The 18,703-nt window shown below is 41.4% G+C and overlaps 1 protein-coding gene across 1 annotated transcript in view; it reads right to left on the bottom strand.

Moving 5' to 3' along the window:
- The window catches only part of DTNA (dystrobrevin alpha), a 293,850-nt gene extending 275,872 nt beyond the window's left edge, over positions 1-17,978 (bottom strand). Inside the window, exon 1 of the mRNA XM_032467215.1 lies at positions 17,764-17,978. The gene's annotated coding sequence lies outside the window, so the exon portion shown is untranslated. The remainder of the gene's footprint in view (positions 1-17,763) is intronic.
- Positions 17,979-18,703: the final 725 nt, after the last annotated feature.

Here is an 18,703-nt window from a genome sequence, read left to right as displayed (position 1 = left end):
TGGCTCTGATAAATATTTCTCGTATGTATTCCTTACTTCCGTTTTTATACCCCTGCTTTAATGATCTCTCATTTAAGCTATTGCAATAGCTTACATTTACTCTGCATTCACTTGTGTCCTTCAAGCCCTTTTCCTCTGTGTATTCCTCTGCCTTATAATTTAATCTATAAATTTGAAAGTATTTGCATAGTTACCTCCCCAAGGATGAGATCTTTCAGGGACTATATTCTATTAATTTTCTTGTCTGTACCACCTAATGGTGCCTCACACATGGTAGCCTCTCATGATAATGTGTGATGAATTAAAAAAAAAAAGATATGTCAAAACTGAAGGCATTTTTGTTAGAGTAATTGGACATCATAAGCAAAAACATGAGCCTCAACCCAAGCCTCTCATGTTATACAAAAATTAACTCAAAACACATCATGGAATTAAATGTGCAATGTAAGACGTTAAAATCTTTAGGAAAAAATACAGGAAACAATCCTCAGGATCTAAGGCTACATAAAATGTGCTTAATGCTTGACACCCAAAGCACAATCCAGAAAAAAAATAATGAATAAACTGGACCTCATCAAAATTAAAACTGTTTGCTCTGTGAGAGACCCAGTTAAGAAGGCGAAAAGACAAGCTTCACACTGAAAGAAAGTATTTGCAAATGATATATCTAACATATTCTTTATATAGAATATATTTTTAAAAAACTCCCAAAGCTTAACAGTAAAAATACAAACAATACAATTAAAAAATGGGCAAAAGACATGAAGAGACATTTCACCAAAGAGGAGATATAGCTAGCAAATAAGCACGTGAAAAGATGTTTGACATCAGTAGTCATCAAGGAAATGCAAATGAAAACCACAATGATATATCACTACACATCTCAAAATGGCTAAAATAAAATGAAGTGATAAAACCAAATGCTGGTGAAGATGCAGAGAAACTTGATTTTCAGGAAACATTGGAAGGGATGTAAAATGACACATCCACTTTGGAAAACAGTTTGACAATTTCTTATAAAACTTAAACATCCAGAAATTGCACTCTCGGCCATTTATCTAAGAGAAATCGAAACTCACATTTATACACAAACTGATATTTGAATGTTCATAGAATATTTATTTGTAAGAGCCCCAAACTGGTAACAACTCAGATGTCCTTCAACAGGTGAATGGCTAAACAAACTATAATACATCCATACTATGGAATACTACTCAGCAACAAAAAAGAATGTATTATGGATACACACAATAACTTGGTTGGATCTTAAGGCAATTATGCTGAGTTAAAGAAAAAAACCCTCAAAAGGTTAAAAATAGTACATTTCCATTTATATTACATTTTTGAAATGACAGAATTATGGAGAGAAAAGATAGATTAGTGGTTACCAAGGGCAAGGGATGGAGAGAGGAGACGGAGTGGGAAGGAAAGTGGGTATGGCTATTAAATGGTAGCACTAGGAATTCTTGTGGTCATGAAACTGTTCTCTTTTGACTACAGTGTTATTTACACAAATCTACAAATGTAATAAAATTGTATTGACCTAAACAGACACACACACACACGTAAAATCTGCAAAGTCTGAATAAATTTGGTGGCTCACACCAATGTCACTTTCCAGGTTGTGATCCCGCACTACATTCTGCAAGATGTTATTATTGGGGAAACTGGCTGAGATGTACACGGGACCTCTTGCAACTGCATGTGAATCTATATCTCAAAATTTAAAGTTTTTATAAAATAAAGGCATGTGGGAGTCTTTAGCACCTTAGGGCAGCTTCCATATGAGAAGGTTCCACAATTTTATAGAGCCACAGCAGCTGCTTTGGTTAATCACATCCAGCAGTTAGTGAGATGGCTAAAATCCATTACGTTAGTTAAAATTTCAGATACCATAGTTAGAAAGAGATTGCCTACAAAGGTCTCGGTCTTCATTCATTGTCCATGGGACTAAGATGGTGTGTGGCTTTGGGAACTTTCTACTGCATGGCACTGACACTAACCGAAGTGCATTGTAGACCCCCCACGGGACCACCCTTGACTGATAATGGACAGGAACCTATGAGTAAGTGCTTTGCCCTTTCAACTCTCAGCTCTGAAGGCTGAGAAGTCCAAGATCAGAATGCTAGCGATTCATGTGTGGGGAGAACCCTCTTCCTGGTTTCCAGGCTGCCGCCTTCGTGCTGTGCCCTGATATGGTGGAGAAAGAGAGGGCTTTGGTCTCTTCCATTTACAAGGACCCTAATCCAAAGGCTTCACTTCCAAATACCATCCTGATTGGAGATGACAGCTTCAACATATGAATTCTGAGGGGCACATTTTGTCCACAGCCTATCCCACAAACCACCTCCAAATTAAACATTGGGAATTATGTTCAAAACAAAACAAAGAAACAAACAAGAACATCTCTATCCTTAGAAATGACTATACCCTTGGAAATAACTCTACTTCCCACCTGGTGAGATGCTTGAAGCACAAATGAAAAACACAAACTACAACTTTTTCTAGAAATGATTGAGAAGTTTTAATACTAGGGGTAGCTAATATTTCTGTGCCGTAACACAACTCCATTGCCCAAATCCTACAGCAAATTCTGCTAAACACACAGCCTGCACTGGTGGTACTTTGGGCAATGAAGAAAGGATCAAGGGTGGTAGACAGCTGGGTGACCTCGTGGGCAAGCTGGCACTGTGCTTAGGAGACAAAACTCCGAGTGGTGACTGGGCACTTGACAGATGCAGAAACTCAGAACAGAGACACAGGGAACCTGTAAGCTCCATGAAAATCCCCCCAAATAACAGGAAATATGCTTGAGTTGGAGCTAGTGAAAGTTCCAGCCAATTTCATTCATATTTTGAGACAAAGTGAACTCAGGGTCTGGGGACATCCATGAGGCAGACATGTGCAAACTTGTCGTCTATATATCAAATATGTTTATTATTGCTATTTATTACTATTTATGATGGTAATTTGTATATGGTGGTGATACATTTTTAAAAGAAGAAAACTTGAGAGCAGAACCTGCTTGTGTAGACCTTTCACTTCACTGCAGCTATAGAGGGCTCAGTTAAACAAACCACAAGATCTGACCAAGGCGTCACTCTTCATCCACCCAGCAGCTGCTCATTCTCATGACTCATGACTCAAAAGCCTCCTCTCCATACAAACAGTGGCTTGCACATTCCTTTCTTTTCCACCAACTGGCCGCTCTTCTGCCCTCCCTGGCTTGCTTACTTAGGTGGCAAGACCCACGCAACTACAGTTACCTGGTAGTTCCTTTCTTTGGTCACTTATGACTTAGTCCTAGAGCCCGGGAATTTCAGCGCTACCGCTTGGCAGCTCCATCGTATTGAGCAAGTTATGCGGTCTCTCTTTCCCTACCTTCTTCTCATCTAGAAAACAGAGCTCACAAGACCACCAACAACGGGTCGTTGAGAGGGATGCAATGAAATCACCCATGTGAAATGTTTGGGAGACTTCCTGACACCTAGGAATTCTTACTGTTTTCACTACTATTATTCAACTCTAATTGCCCCGAGTCTGGCTCCAGATTCCAGGAGCAAATGTCTGCTGATCATTTTTCCTCCTATGGAGATTCTTGCCTCTAGGGCACGAACACCCCGGCCAGGCTGATCCTAGTGACAATGGTAATTCCAAAAATGGCACTCTTATTTACAGATCAGCCCCTATACGCTTGCTTAAAGTGACTATGCCCTTGAGAAAAAGATCTGGTTTCTGAATTTATAAATGAGGATCAATCTCTGGACTTTGATGAATTCACTGAAGTCATGTTTCTGTGTCTACACCAACTTCTGTTCTCTCCTTCCAATGTCTACAGCTCTTTTTCTGGTTGTTAACATAGGCTGCCCAAGAATCACACCAGGCTGTTTCAGTGGTAACCCTGGGATGGGATCCGGGCGTTATGATTTTTAAAAAGCTACCCTGGGTTATAAGCACAGATCTGGACGAACCCCCCAGTTAGTGTTAGCCTGAAAAATCCTGAAGTCAGAAAGAGAGGTTCTGTTTCAGTGGGTCTAAGATGGGGATTAGGTACCTGCACTTTTAATAAACACCCCAGATGGTGCTGATGTAGGTGACCTTGAAACATATTTTGAGACCAATTAAAAAAAAAGCATGGCCAAGTTCATAGCCCCATTGAGCCAGAGGGACACGTGGACGGTATGGTGGGTATGCATTATGGCGAAGGCTAGTTCTCCCACAGAATATCATAAGATAGTGAACGCAGGTGAATAATGTGGGATGACTGATGGACCAGGGTGGGAGGAGGGAAGCTAAGAGAAAAGCAAAACAAAACCAACCCACCAACCAAACAAATGATGGAAAGAATAAACCGATAGAAGAAAATAATGGTGACTGGCATGGATTACCATCTGTTCACCAACCGGGCAGAAGGATTAAGGCTAAGAAATGAAGTACTGATACCTACATCACCTGCTCCCACCTTAATCATCAACTCAACCCTAAAACCAAAACCAGAAAATGGTCCACATGCTCAGTCATGTGAAATCACAGGGCTATGCTGCCCCCTTGGACCAAGGTTAGTTGGGTCAAGTTGGATAATTCTGCCTTTATAACCACTCCAGAGCAGATTGGTTTTTCCTCTTTGTCAATTCAAGGATTCAAACTGCATAAATATGAAGCAACTCTCCAGCTCACATCTACAACAGTAGAGGTATTTGGACAATGAGAACATTTAGTTTACAGCTCTTATGTCAGATGCTTCCAGAGAATAAGGCATAAAAGGGAAAAAAAAAATTCTTAAACCAGTAAAGTAAAAAGATAAAAAAAGAAGAAAAAAAGAAAATGAAAAAAAAAAAAAAAAAAAAAACAACGCACAAACAGCAGACTACCTTGACATTGAGGAAAACACAAAAGAGCAGTCAGATGTTTTGAAATGTTTTCCCATCTTGAAAATCTGATTCATACTTTGATCAAATGTTCAAAATCAACCTGACTCATGTATATTACTTTCTAAAAGTTGTTTAGCAGCAGGAGCAGAAAGTATTATTTGGTATGCATCCTAATGGTAAACATTACTTTTTACAATGTTTAGATTAAAAGGATGGGGCAGAATTTATCTGCATATGGGAAAAAAAAAATTACCCGACACATTTTGTGTTTATAAATAGAAGCTAACAAACACTGCAGGGAAAAACCCAGACTTCCGCCTGCAGATGACACATACCTTTCTGAATCCCCCACTTTTTGCCCCCATTTATTGTGTAAGAACTATTTGTCTTCATATGTAAGCCTTACCTAAGCATTCTGGGGGTGATTTAATCACTGCGTTTTCAACCGCCAAGCACGGGATTACTCTAAGAAAGGAGACATCTGACTGGTACCACCAGGGCTGGGGTTCTTTACTTTCTAAAGGATGAGTGTGTGAGAGGAAACATCTGCTCCCCCATTTAAAAATATGCTTTCAAAGGGGTGGTTCCTCCAACCTGCCCAAATGGTGTTATTTAACCAACACTGTGTAATGAAGGTTTGGGAAAAGTCTTCTCCCCCAAAACATTGCTGAAGCACAACCGTTTAAATAGCCAAGCGAAGTGAGTAAATGAGAAACATTATCAGACTGAATACACAAAGGGAACAGAAGGGATGAAAAACATAACACAACTGGTTGTGGGGAATATTGAAAGGAGAAGAGAATAACATTTTTCCCAACCAAGACTGTGTGTCATTTTAAATCAGAAGCAGGTAACTGGTTCACGAGCCATTTCCTTGGTTTTACTCAAGAACAAGACACCTTTAAAAAAGTGTACCAAGTAAAAGGTAAATGGAACCGAAATCGATGACCTATAGAAACAGAAAATATTCAGTTCTAAAATTACATATAGTAAAATGTGATAATTGATCAAAAACCTAAAATATTAGTAACTGAAAGTGATGGAGAGTAAGTAAACTCAAATCTATTCCCTAAATTTAGTGAATTGCTAATTGAAAAGGGTAAAATAATATAAAATACTGTCCTTGCAATAAAAGAAAACTGAAACATATTTAGGACTAGAAGCCACAGACTGCTTCTCAAATCTGCATCTATATTTTATTACAATCATAAGCCATTTCTTTCACCTTTTAACCTTTTACCTCTTACTGATGTTGTCTTACCCCATCCTGGGGTGTGTAATTGTACCCCAAATGGAAAATCTCTACTTAGGAATGTAGCTTCTCTTCCTCAGGACAGCCTTGGGGCCCAGAGTTCCCTTAATCGCACATGACCCCAGAGGAAAATGCTGGCATTCAATAGACAGTGAATCCCCTGCTGGTGGAGCTGATGTGGTAATGACAATGATGAGTCTGGACATCTGCATATGCATCTGTCTCTAACAATATTGTGTGACAAGATCTCGAAAATGAATCTTCGTCAAGTGATGCAGAGACGCCCCCACCTCTCGCCTCCAAATACTCTCACGCCTGGTCTCAGCCCTGGAGAGGAACGTGAAAACAGCTAGAAAAACCCGTGAAGGGATGACTTGGCAGCCATGAGGAACGAAGGCAGGGAAGTGTAGACTTGGATCAATTTTTTGGTTTCAATCACAAACTCAGGCATGGAGCAGTTATGACTACTTGGGTGAAGGATACAAAACAATTGTGCAAATTGTTAAGACGTATTTAACTAAAGAGACCGTTTGGGGTTATACATCTTTAATTTCTTCACTATATTTCCTTGAAAAAAAAATCTTTATAACTGAAACACACTGAATATTGAATACAATAAATAGATTTTTCCACAAACCTAACCTGATGAGTCAAGAATCATGAAAAACATAGATTTAGTGCATTCGGCAGTGGTCAGAGGGGCTGCTCCAGTAAGTGGTTTCCAGCTGTGGAAGTATCCGGAGGGCTTGTTGCAACAGATTGCTGGGTTCTATCCCCAGAGCATCTTAGAAATCGCATTTACATAGAGTTCCGAGGTTGTGTTGATGCTGCCTGCGTGAGGACCACACTTTGAGAACCATCGCTCTATTCTCCTGAGAATTTCAGGGTTAACGACAATGTCACTAACTGGCTTTGCCTTTGGGAGAATTTCCCTAGACTGTTGCTCTTTGGGGTCGCCTTCCTGTCAACTGTTATTCCACAGAATATTGCTTTCAGGCAGGAAATTCATAGCCCCACCTCTTGTATTTAATCTACTGAATGGTGATCAAACAACTTGACAAAATCAATACATTTATTCTGAATGTGTAATTTTACATCAAAAGAAATTAATATGCATGGTGGCTGGTAGGTGCTTCCTAGAGTTGAAGCATGGATTTTATGTTCACTATTTCCCTCCTAGTTCAGCCACATTTCCCACAGGTTTTCTGGTCAAAAACTGCGTTTCAGATGGATAATGTTCCTGGGAATGACGAACGCTTAGTGAGAATTCAGTAAAGGCTGGGGTGGTGTAGTTCCAGAATTTTGCCAGAAGCGATAGTCTGCGCAAATGGGGTAAGTTTCCAACCTTGCTACACCCTGCAGTAATGGTTTCCCAGGACAGGAGAACATGCTGGTTTGGAGGAATAAGGCAGCTTCCACATGGTCCCTGAACCTTAGCACTAATGGAATATTCTATAATCCTATTTGCATCATTGTCCAAGTACTCCATGATCCCACTGATCTGTAAAGTGCTTATTATTCAGACACAGATCAGCAGTAATCCCCTGAGATTCATCCTCTGAGAAGCAATGTTGAGTGATATTTTTAAAGTTACACTTGGCGTAAAAAATGGGGATTGGACTTTGTGAAGATGGAGGAGAAGTACTGGTCCCTATTCCTTTCACTAAATACAATTCAAAACCCTGGATAGTACACATCAAATAGACACACCAAGACTCTGAAAGTTGGAGAGGAGGCAAACCAGCTAGGCAGCCTCAGGGCTCAAGAAATGACAGGGTGGTGAGTTCCCTGGATTTTTGTCTTGCTTTGTATATATCAGACATGGATATAAAGAAACCAGAAATCCAAAAGTGCCAAGAGGCACAGATTAAAAAAACCAGTAGGCCAGTTACCAAAGAGAACGCACGTTCTTTCAGCCAAAGGACTAGGAAAGGAGCAAACACAACAAAACAAAAAACCACTGAGACACCAACTGCTCTCCTCCAGCCGTGCAAGACAGAAAACACTGTGGCCCCCGCCACATGCACGACGGTAAAGGCTGAATAGGGAGCCTGGACCTTCACCCTCACTAGGCTGTAGCAAGGAACCCCAACTCCTCTCACCCTCATCAAGGTGATGTCACAAAAAGCAAAGGAGGGAGCTGGGACTGTCATTCTCACAGGTGGTGACGAGACTCCCCACCTCCCACCTCCACTAGGTTGTCAACAGGGACTATACGGGGAGCCTGGACCCCCACCCCGACCTGGTAGTATCAAGTCTCCCCTCCTCTTCTCCACTGGGTGGTGTCACGGAGGCCTAGAGAGAAGGAAGGACTCTGATCATGGCCCAGCAGCCGTCAGGCCACCTCTCTGCTCCCATGTTGTCAGGGGAGGCCACATGGGGAACAGAGAGACGCACTCCTCTTTCCTGGCCAGGGAGGTATCACTGAAGACCTAGTGAGGAGCCTGAGCTCACTGCCCACCTCACAGTAATGCGGAGCCCCCTCAGGTGACAAGGGAGACTGAGTAAGAAGCCTGCACTTCTACCTCCACTGGCAGTGATGAGGTGGCCCCTTCCCCATTTCACCCACTAGGGTGATGTCAGTGGAAGCTAGCTAGGATCCAGGATCCAGGGTCTCTTGACACAACAAGAAGATGGCCAGGTTTCATTTGAAAATCAGTCATCATACCAAAAATCAGGGAAATCAGAAACTGAATGAAAAAAAGACAATGACAGATGCCCATAATGAGACGACAGAATGTTTGAATTGTCTGACAAAGCTTTTAAAGCAGCTATAATAATAAAAATAAAATACTTCAATGAGCAATTATGAACATGTTTGAAACAAATGAAAACGCAGAAAGTGTCACCTAAGAAACAGAACATATGAGAAAGAACTAAATGGAAATTTTAGAACTGAAGAAAAAAAAAACCCATAACCAAATATAAAACTTAGTGGGTGGGCTCAATAACAGAATGGAAGTGACAGAGGAAAGAATCTGTTAGCTGTATGGTGGATCAATTGGAATCACCCAGTCTAACAGAGAAAACAGACAAAAACCACCACCACAACAAAACAACAAAGCCTCAGAAACCCATAGGTCAGCTGAATAATGGCTCCCAAAGATAGTCGGGTTGGTCCTAACCCCTGGAAGCTGTGAATGTTACCTTACATGGCAAAAGGGATTTTTGCAGAGGTGATAAAATTAACGATCTTGAGACAGGGAGAGGATCATGGACTATCCAGGTGGGACCTGAATGTAATCACAGTGCCCTTAAAAGGCGGATGCAAGAGGAGATTTGACTACAGAAAAGGAAGTAAGAGATGTGATTACAGAAGCATGAGCTCGGACTGATGTGGAGAAGGGACTGCCAGTTAAAGAACAGAGGTGGCCTCCAGAAGCTAGAAAAGGCAATGAAATATACTGTCCCCTGGAGCTGTCAGAAGGAACTAGCCTTTCCGACATCTTGATGTTAGTTCAGTGGAACTGACTTCTGACGTCTGGTCTCCATGACTGTGAGAGAATAAATGTGTGCTGTAAAACATCATGTCTGTGGTCATTTGTTACAGCAACCATAGGAAACCAACACACTGCTTCGCTGTAACAAAAGGGCGAACATTCACGTCCCGGAGACCTGGAAGGAGAGGAGAAAATGGACGGGGATGAAAAAGTGCTCAGAGAAAGAGTGGATGAATATTTCTCTTTCTGACAAAGGAGATAAATCCGACTTGTGAACCTGAATACCAAGCGGAAAAACCCAAAGAAATCCATGCCAAGACACAACATCCGTCCTTCAGCATTTCAAATGTATGAAAACTAAAAACAAACGAACATGAATCTTGAAAGGAGCAAGAGAGAAATGACACTTTACCTACAGGAGAAAGCCAATTAGAATGACAGATTTCTCATCAGAAAACATGGAGGCCATAAGGAAGTGACATGACATTTTGAAGTATTGAAAGAAAAGATCTGTCAACCCAGAGTCCTATATCCAGTTAAAATATCCTTCAGGAACGAAGGGAAAAATCAAGATATTCTTAGACGAAGGATAGCAAAGATACACTGTTACCAAGAGACTTGTCTGCACTAAAAGAATGGCTAGAGGAAGTTCTCAAAACAGAAAGGAAGCAAATAAAAGAAGGAATGTTAGAATATCAAAAAGAAGAAAGAACATGGTAAGCAAAGATATGGATAAATATAATGGACTTTCTTGCTCCTGTGGCACTAACTTGTATTTGACAGTTAAAGCAAAAAATTATAACACTTTCTGATGTATGGAGAGAAAACATTTAAGAAAATTATACTATAAATGGAAGAGGATAGAAGTACATAAAGAAACGTAAAGTTTTCATGCCTCACTACAATTGATAAAGTGACAACAGCTGTAGACAGTGATACGTTATACATATATAATGTGTGTAAAGTAATACTCAGAACAGCCACTGAAAAATCTATATGAAGAGATGATACATTCAAAAACACTCTAGATAAATAAAAATGGAATTCTGCATATGCTCAAGTAACTAACAGGAAGGTGGGGAAAAAAACCCAGAGGAACCTAGAGAAACAAAAACAGTGGGAAAAAAAAGGCCAAAAAATAAAATGACAGACATACATAGCTTTAATATATAGATAATTACAGTTATTGTAAATGGTGATATATAGAAATTAAAAGACAGATCTGCAGAGTGGACTAATATATAGGACCCCCCTGTATTTTATGAATAAGGAATTCAAATTAAATACAACAATATAGGCAGGTTGAAAGTAAAAGGACAGGAAAAATAATATCATGCAAACATCAATCAAAAAAAAAAAAAAGAATGCCTCTATTAGTATCAGATACAGTAGACCCTGAACAAATAAAATTACCAGATATAAAGAGGAATAATATATAATGATAAAATAATCAGTACATCAAGAAGACATAACAATCCTAAATATGTGTATATATCAAACAACAGCTGCAAAATATGTAAAGTCAAACTGAAAGAAGTGAAAGGAGAAATCAACAAAGCCACAATTATAATTGGAGACTTTACACACTATTTAAACAATCAATAAGACAACTAGACAGAAAATTAGTAAAGACATACAAGGATTCATCAGTGCCATTAACCAACAGTATCCAATGAGCATCTTTTAATGCTCATTAAACACTCTTTTGAACACTGTACCCCCAAACAGCTCAATATCCAATCTTTTCCAGTGCCCACAGAACATATACCAAGATGGACAACATTTTGGGCCGTAACATAAACGTCAACAAATTAAAAAAAAAACTGAAATTATACAAGGTGTGTTCTCTGACCAAAATGGAGCAAGATAACACAGGAAATAAGGTTCTCTGACTCCACACAGAGGAAGATAACAGAAAAATCTCCAAACATTTGGAAGCTAAATACCACACTTCTAAATAACCCATGGGTCAAAGAGGAAGTCTCAAGAGAAATTTTTAAAAATAGTACTTGAACTAAATTCAAATGAAAACACAACACATTAAAATGTGTGGGACCAAGCTACTGCAGTGCGTCAGGGAAATTTACAGCATTAAAAACATGGACTGGATCTATTCGAACTTCTCAGATTATGTTTGTCAGTGTAAAACCATCACACAGTATGATTTGTATGTTTATCCGTGTTACTTTTTTACAATAATATGTGATAGCACATATGATACTTCTGTCCATGTTGGTGCAGCTGATCAAAAAGACACACACAAAGCTGTTCAGTTTTCCGTACCCTGTTGATATTATCAAATCCGTTCAGAAAGCACAGCTGTATTGCAGGTCTTGGCACTCCTCTTCCCTTGTGCTTGCTGTCAAAAAGGCGATCGCCTGCATTTACTCAAGATAAACCAGAGTTTATCATCATTCTTTGACTAAATACAACTCCTACTGAAAAAGGCAAATACCATCAATTTTACAAGTTTAGCTTCTACTTTCTTTGCTGGTGGTTTTATGCAGGCATTCTCTTCCTAGGCTGAAGTTTGAAAACACAGTTATTACATTAAATCATAAGTCATTTTGACGTGATAAAACTATTGAAGGGAACTGGCTAATTTCATGTGGCAATCATTAGGTCTGTTCACTAATATTGCAGTTTCTTCCATCTGGGCACGTGAGCGATCCGCACTCCTCTTTCATCTTCAAATTAGGAATGGACATGTGACTTGCTTTGGCCAGTAAAACATGAATAGAAATGCCAGGTGCTACTTTTGACAGAAGCCTTTGAAGAAATTGTGGGTGATTCACCATGGTCCCATGTGCTTGATGAATGAATGATGGGGGTGCTGTAGGTGACAGGGCTCTGTGAGCCTGGGTCCCTATGTGCAGAAGATATAAACAGATTCTTTTATTGACCAACACAAGCATATAGCCTTAGCAAGAAATAAACCTGTGTTCTTTCTGTAACCTTGATTTTAGAGTTGTTTGCTAGGACTGCATAACCTAAACTATTATAACTGATTGATATATTTTATGTTTAAATGAAACTCATGAAACTCTTTGCAATAGGATCCTGTACTATGGCATCAAATTGTAAGCTACAGTTAATGAATTATTCATTGGTGTACTTGATGGAATCTTCCACTCTGATAATCCACACACACACACACAGTCAAATCAAGTCTTGCATCTCTTTACTTATGGTATAAATTAGAGCAATAGTTTACTAGTTACTCCATGATATTGAGCTTTGTATGATGTGGAGCACACAGAGAAATAATGTATCATATTCTCGACAGGGATAGATGCATCACAGAAAATGTAGGCACTGCCTAGAACATTTCCGACAGCTTAAAGAAGAGACTCAGATACTTGTATATGTGCACTGTGTGTGAATTGTGATTCATGGTTAACAGTAACATTATAACACGGTAAGTAGTAACATTAATATAAACTGCATTATACCCATCATTTGCAGGGAGAAATAACACTGAGTAACATTTCCAGACAGTATGCATCAGCACACCTAACCAATTAGTCTTTCACTTTGCTAAGAACATGTGTCAGGTGTTTTAGGATAACGTTATTTAGATAATATTTAAAACTTCTAAGCTTTTTTGTATTGTAACAATTACTATGAGTCATGTCAAAAGTTCCCAGTGTAAAGATTCACAGGGACATTTTAATTTTACCAAGATAATTCATTGAGTGTTTTTATATTATATTTTATATCCTCTTTGCAAGATACAGTACTCTGGACAAAGACGTTGCGGGTAGATCAAACAGGTGACTTAAATTCTTAAGTTTATTAATGGTCATAGAACTTCCAGCTGTTAAAGATATTTCCCCAATTACTGAAATTAGCTAAAGTATATATTCCTGATGTGAAAAAGTCTATAGTTTCAAAGGATGTGCAAGTTACTATTTTTTGAATTCAAAAAATATATAATATATTGTGAGAAATTCCCCACAATCCAGCAGTCACCAGGCTGTGTCTAAGCATTTATATATTTGTCCTTGCTTTATGTATTTTGTATGTAAAATATGGGGCAAAAGCATTGATAGTAAAGAAGTTCCAAGTTTTTCCATGAGTTTTTCTTGAGGGAAAGAAAAGTAACCAACAAATTAGGAGGTGTTATGATTTTTAACAATGATGGGAATTTAACAAATCAGTAAAATTATGAACCAGATATTACATATCGGTAGTTAACAGTATGGACTATGGAATCAATACTTGAGTCAGAATATCTACCTACCCGTGGTCATGACTACGGTCCTACTGCTTTGGTTTCCCCTCTATAAAATGAGAATAATGGTGATACAGGTAGACATCATACGTATTGAGAATATGTAAGTTAATTTACATAGAGCCATAGAATGATGCCCAGCACATGGTAAGTTGTCAATTAATGTAGTTATTATGATGTTTGCTTTAAACTGTTAATACACATTTCCCTAGTATATGCAACACTTAATATCACCTCCCTGATTCTGGTGCCTTTTCTCTTCCTACAGACACTTCAGGGAATTTTAGGGATGTGTGATGAATCAATTACGTTTTTATTTTGAGACATTCTGCCACTTTAACAACCCAACACACAAACATACACACATACACACACAACTAATTAGAATCTGAAAGTAGTTGCTAAGGCAAAGAAAAGAAATGACTACATTTCATTAAATTTAAATAACTCTTCAAAAATAGGATGATAACCAGAGAAGAGTTGCACATGATCGACATGCTAATACGAATATTGACAGGCGTTGTGTAAGCCTCCCCACATCCATAGGTGGATAATGGGGGGAGATAATGTATCTGTTGGTGAGTACAGAATTGCAGAGATAACCAAAGTAAGACTTAAGTCTCTGATTCTGAAAACATTGATGGAAACACTGAAGATCCCTGATGCAGTAAACACCTCCTCACACATCATGCCTCTGTAAACAGGCGACTTCTGGGGCATCCTGTTCCAAACTCTGTGTCTGGTCCAGAATCCTTTATTCCACGTTCTTACAGAATTCTTTCTTTCAGAATGTACTCAATTTATATACAAACATTTATTTGTATGAATTATTTTATTAAAATCTGACCCCTGAGCTGGGAGGGCTCGCTCCCCTTTCTGCTCACAGCTCCTCCCCAGTCCCCCACCCAGCACCCAGAGCGGAGGGCCTCTCCGGAAGCAAAGACAGTACAATTCTCCCAAAAACTAGAGATAGGGGACTTGAAAGGAAAAAATCGTGTCAAATCCCCCAGGTGAGATAAAAGTAGCAAGGGAATGCTTTTTCTAAAATAAGTAACAGAAACTAGAAAACTGGAACAGTTGAGTCAGTTAAGAAAGGACATCAGTATGTACCGTAGGATTTATGCCTTAATAGCCATCAACATTTTATATAGACTTGGAAAATTCAACTTCAATGTCAATATTGAAAAATTGTGCTTGATTGCATGTTACTTCCCTGACCATAGCACTGCACCCCAGCACCCCTAAATAGAGATGGAGCCATGATTTGAGGTGTGGAAGAGTTTAACCACTGAAGAATGGGATTCATTTTTTGTTCATATTCAACAATCAGGTCTCCATATACTTCAGTTGGATTCTAGTCTCTTTTCACTTGTAATGTTGAATAAGGGTGGATTTGAAATACATATACTGAATTTAATTAAACTGAAAGACAAGAATTAAGGAAATCTATGAATGTCAAAATAATTTTGAAACTTGTTATGGGAAGAAGCAATTAAATTTCCTTGAAAAAAATAACAGTTGAAGACTTAAGAGAGACGTCTGTCCAATGAATATTACGAGAGGTCCATGGTGAGCTCAAATGAAAAGTGATTCTCTAAATATGTGCAGCTGGACTTCACCCTACCGAGACCTTTCTTCACATCATGGTTCATTTAAAACAAGTGGAGTTTTTTTTTTTTTTTTTTTTTTTTTTACCATATTTCAACTTAGAACTAATGAGAAAATTTTATTTCAATCTTCATTGCTATACAACTTCGTATAAAGTGCATACAATTGGTGAAATGGCATCAAATACATGAACACCCTCACAATACAGCCTGCTTTTAATCACTGAGAGTTGAAAGAGAATTGCATAATTCTCTTCAAACTGCCAAACCTCTTGTCAGAGTGATTGAATTAAAGATGATTAAACTTGCTCAAAAATTCTGCAAGATGGTGTTCTGAAGAAAATGATGGCCCTGCTTGGAGCAAAGAACAGACTGATACCTCGGGAAGTTTAAAATTAAGTGCAAATACATAGATTCAGCCGCCTGCTTTCTAATAATTCACTTTGCGGATAAATCTTAACTGCTGAAAATCTTATCGCTGATAAATTACTTTATCTACATTACTTTTATCTACAACTGTTGGAGGAAACTCGGTGAATTGTGGCAAAAGGAAATGACTCAAAGGATACTTGCCATAATTATAGTACTAAAAATTAGAAAAAGAGTTAATTGTCCCTAAAGTGTAGGACATAGTTAAGAGGTTCATCTTGGTAAAGAGATGTGGTCAACATTTTAAATGCAGAAAACCTGAGGTACAATGGGGTCCTATTTTATGAAAAAAATATATAAGTTGGTTTAAAGTACATCAAAAATTCAGCTGGGCTCTAACATTTAATAACTATGACCTTGAGTAAATTATTTCACCTCTCTGTGTCTGGATTTCCTCATCTCTAAAAGGTGGACAGTATTATTACCTACACCTTACGGTGTAAGAATTAAGTGAGTGAATAAAGCTAAAGTTTATAGGACTGTCTCTGGAATGTGTGGAAAACTGGTTGGTTTGTGTTTTCTCTCTAAAGTTTCTACATTTGGAATAGGAAAAATAAGTCTTTTTTGTAAAAGAAATCAATAATGATGTATACCTCAACAATCTAGGCTACTGCTATGATCAAAAGGAAACAACATGCATTAAATACGCAGTGATCACAACCGGTAACAGGAAACTTGAGCAGAAACATCAGCTCAAAAGATCAATTTTTAGAGCAACGAAGAACCGAGTGAACGGTGGTGAACTTCACGGCCAGAGTACATCCACTACCCCCACCCCCACCCAGTTTTACAGTTACTTTCTCATAAGCCATGGACCAAGCCTGCCACAGAGGAAAGTTTTACTCCCCAGCCCCGGGCACGGTACCACTGAGCCCAGCACTGCCACCCCTCTTGCCTCCTTGGCTTTGGTCTTTTGACAGACACCTCGCCACCTCCCACTCGGGTACCAGAACCAACCTCCCGTGCGCCCTCCGTCCAGCGGAAAACTCCGAAGCGGGCAACAGGCTACAAAAGCCGAAGACGCTCCCCCCTCCCCGCGGCCTCGCGCCCCGCGCGCCCAGGGAGCCCCGCGCCCGCTCCCACCCGGCCCGAGCCGCACGGGCGCCGCAGTGCTGTGCAGCACGCGCAGATGCCGCCGGCCGGAGAGGACCCCGCCGCGGATTCCCCGGTCACCGGCAGCCCCCCAGGCGGCTCCCCACGTGAGTGTCATCCCTAATGCAAGTGGCCACGCCACCTCCCAGCGGCTCGGCCCGCGGGGCCCACCGAGAGGGTAGCAGTGACAACAAAAACAACTCAACCCGTGGCCTGCGGGAGCCGGCTGCCATCCCCGGCCCGGGAGCGGCGCGGCGGCGGCGGCGGCGGCGGCGGCGCGGCCGGGCCTGGGCGGGTGGCCGAGTTTACCTGCGCGGCCCCGCGGCCCCGCGGCCCGACCCGGGCCGGCCGTCCTGCGGCAGCCGCTCCCGCCGGCCCGCGGGCCCGAGGCGCCGCCCGCCGCCCGGGGAGGCGCCGCGCCGCAGTCCCGGCTGCGGCGCCCCGCACATGCTTGGCGCTCGCGGCGGCCGGCGCCCGCGCACAGGTGGGAGCCCCGCGAGTGGGCGTGGGGGCGAGGCCCCCTCCCGCCGGCGCCCGGCGCCCGCCGCCCGCTTCCACTCTTGACTTTGCCGGGTGCGCGGCGCCTGCCCTTGCTCGGGCGGCCGAGCCTCCCGTGCCCGCGCCCCGGCGCCGTGGGCGGCTGCGGTCCCTGCGCAGCTGGGGCGGCGCGTCACGGGCATCTCCCGCCTGGCGGCTGGCTCCGCGGCAGCGGGCGGCCGGGGGGCAACGCGGGGCAGCCCTGCCCCGCGCCCCCTCCTCGCCCGCGCCGCGGACCCCCTCCAGCCCCGCGCCCTCCCCCACTCCGGAGCTGTCAGGGAAGAAAACGCCTTGCACACACCTTGGAATGGACGGGCGCCTCAGTCACCGACTCGCCAAACTCTTAGAAGGTGTCCACCGGTCTGCAGGGAGGTTTGGGCACGGAGTAGGAGCCGCTTTCTTATTATTTAATAATGTTGGAAGTGCCGGGTCCGCTGCCAGAGTTGTGGGTCATGTGGGCACAGCAGAGGCTGGCTGCTGCCAGTACCAGGGTTTCCTGAGGATCCTGAAACTATGATCTCATCCTCCTCATCCGCCTCCCCCGCCCCTCTCTCCGCGGGCGCGCACGCACAGCACACACACACATACACACGCATGCACACACACGCACACACGCTCTCACACTGCCTGCACTATCCTCCCTCCTGGGCCGAAATGTTCTTCCAGGGAAATCCAGTGTTCACGCTCTTCATTGGGAAAGGGGGAAAAAAAACACAACCCTTCCGGATAAAGATTTTTCTCTTCCCAAGCTTGATTTATGTGCTTTGTTTATTTTTACAGTTGGCCCTCACACGTGCAAGGGATGTGAACAGAGCCTCAGAACTGAAATTTAAAATTACCATCCTCTTATGTTGACCCAGATTTTGGTCAGAACCCAAGGACTCAAACAGTACAATTTCAATTTAAAACAGAGGCAATAATAGACCAGGCTTGAGTATGGAATAGTCACAATATCTGAGATGGTGTGCAGTGGGTTTCTTTCCCAAGCTGCAAACATTTCCCAAACATTACCTCATTTATTTGCAGAACATCTTTGCAGAGGAAGTGGCTGAGAAGGCAACTAGCGCTGTCACTTCAGAGACACACAAGCATAGGTAAGATAACATGCCTTCTCCAAGTTCACATGAGTCAGTGTCTCACTATAAATATTAATTGAACAGCTACTCCCGGGTTACTAATGCACTACAGTCAATGCCTGGAAACTTAAGGTACTGATAATAATGAAGATTTTTTGATTATTT

Source organism: Camelus ferus, chromosome 24 (assembly GCF_009834535.1).
Source record: "Camelus ferus isolate YT-003-E chromosome 24, BCGSAC_Cfer_1.0, whole genome shotgun sequence".
Classification (NCBI taxonomy): domain Eukaryota; kingdom Metazoa; phylum Chordata; class Mammalia; order Artiodactyla; family Camelidae; genus Camelus; species Camelus ferus.
Note: the sequence above shows the minus strand (reverse complement) of the source record. Positions and strands in the feature narration are given on the sequence as shown.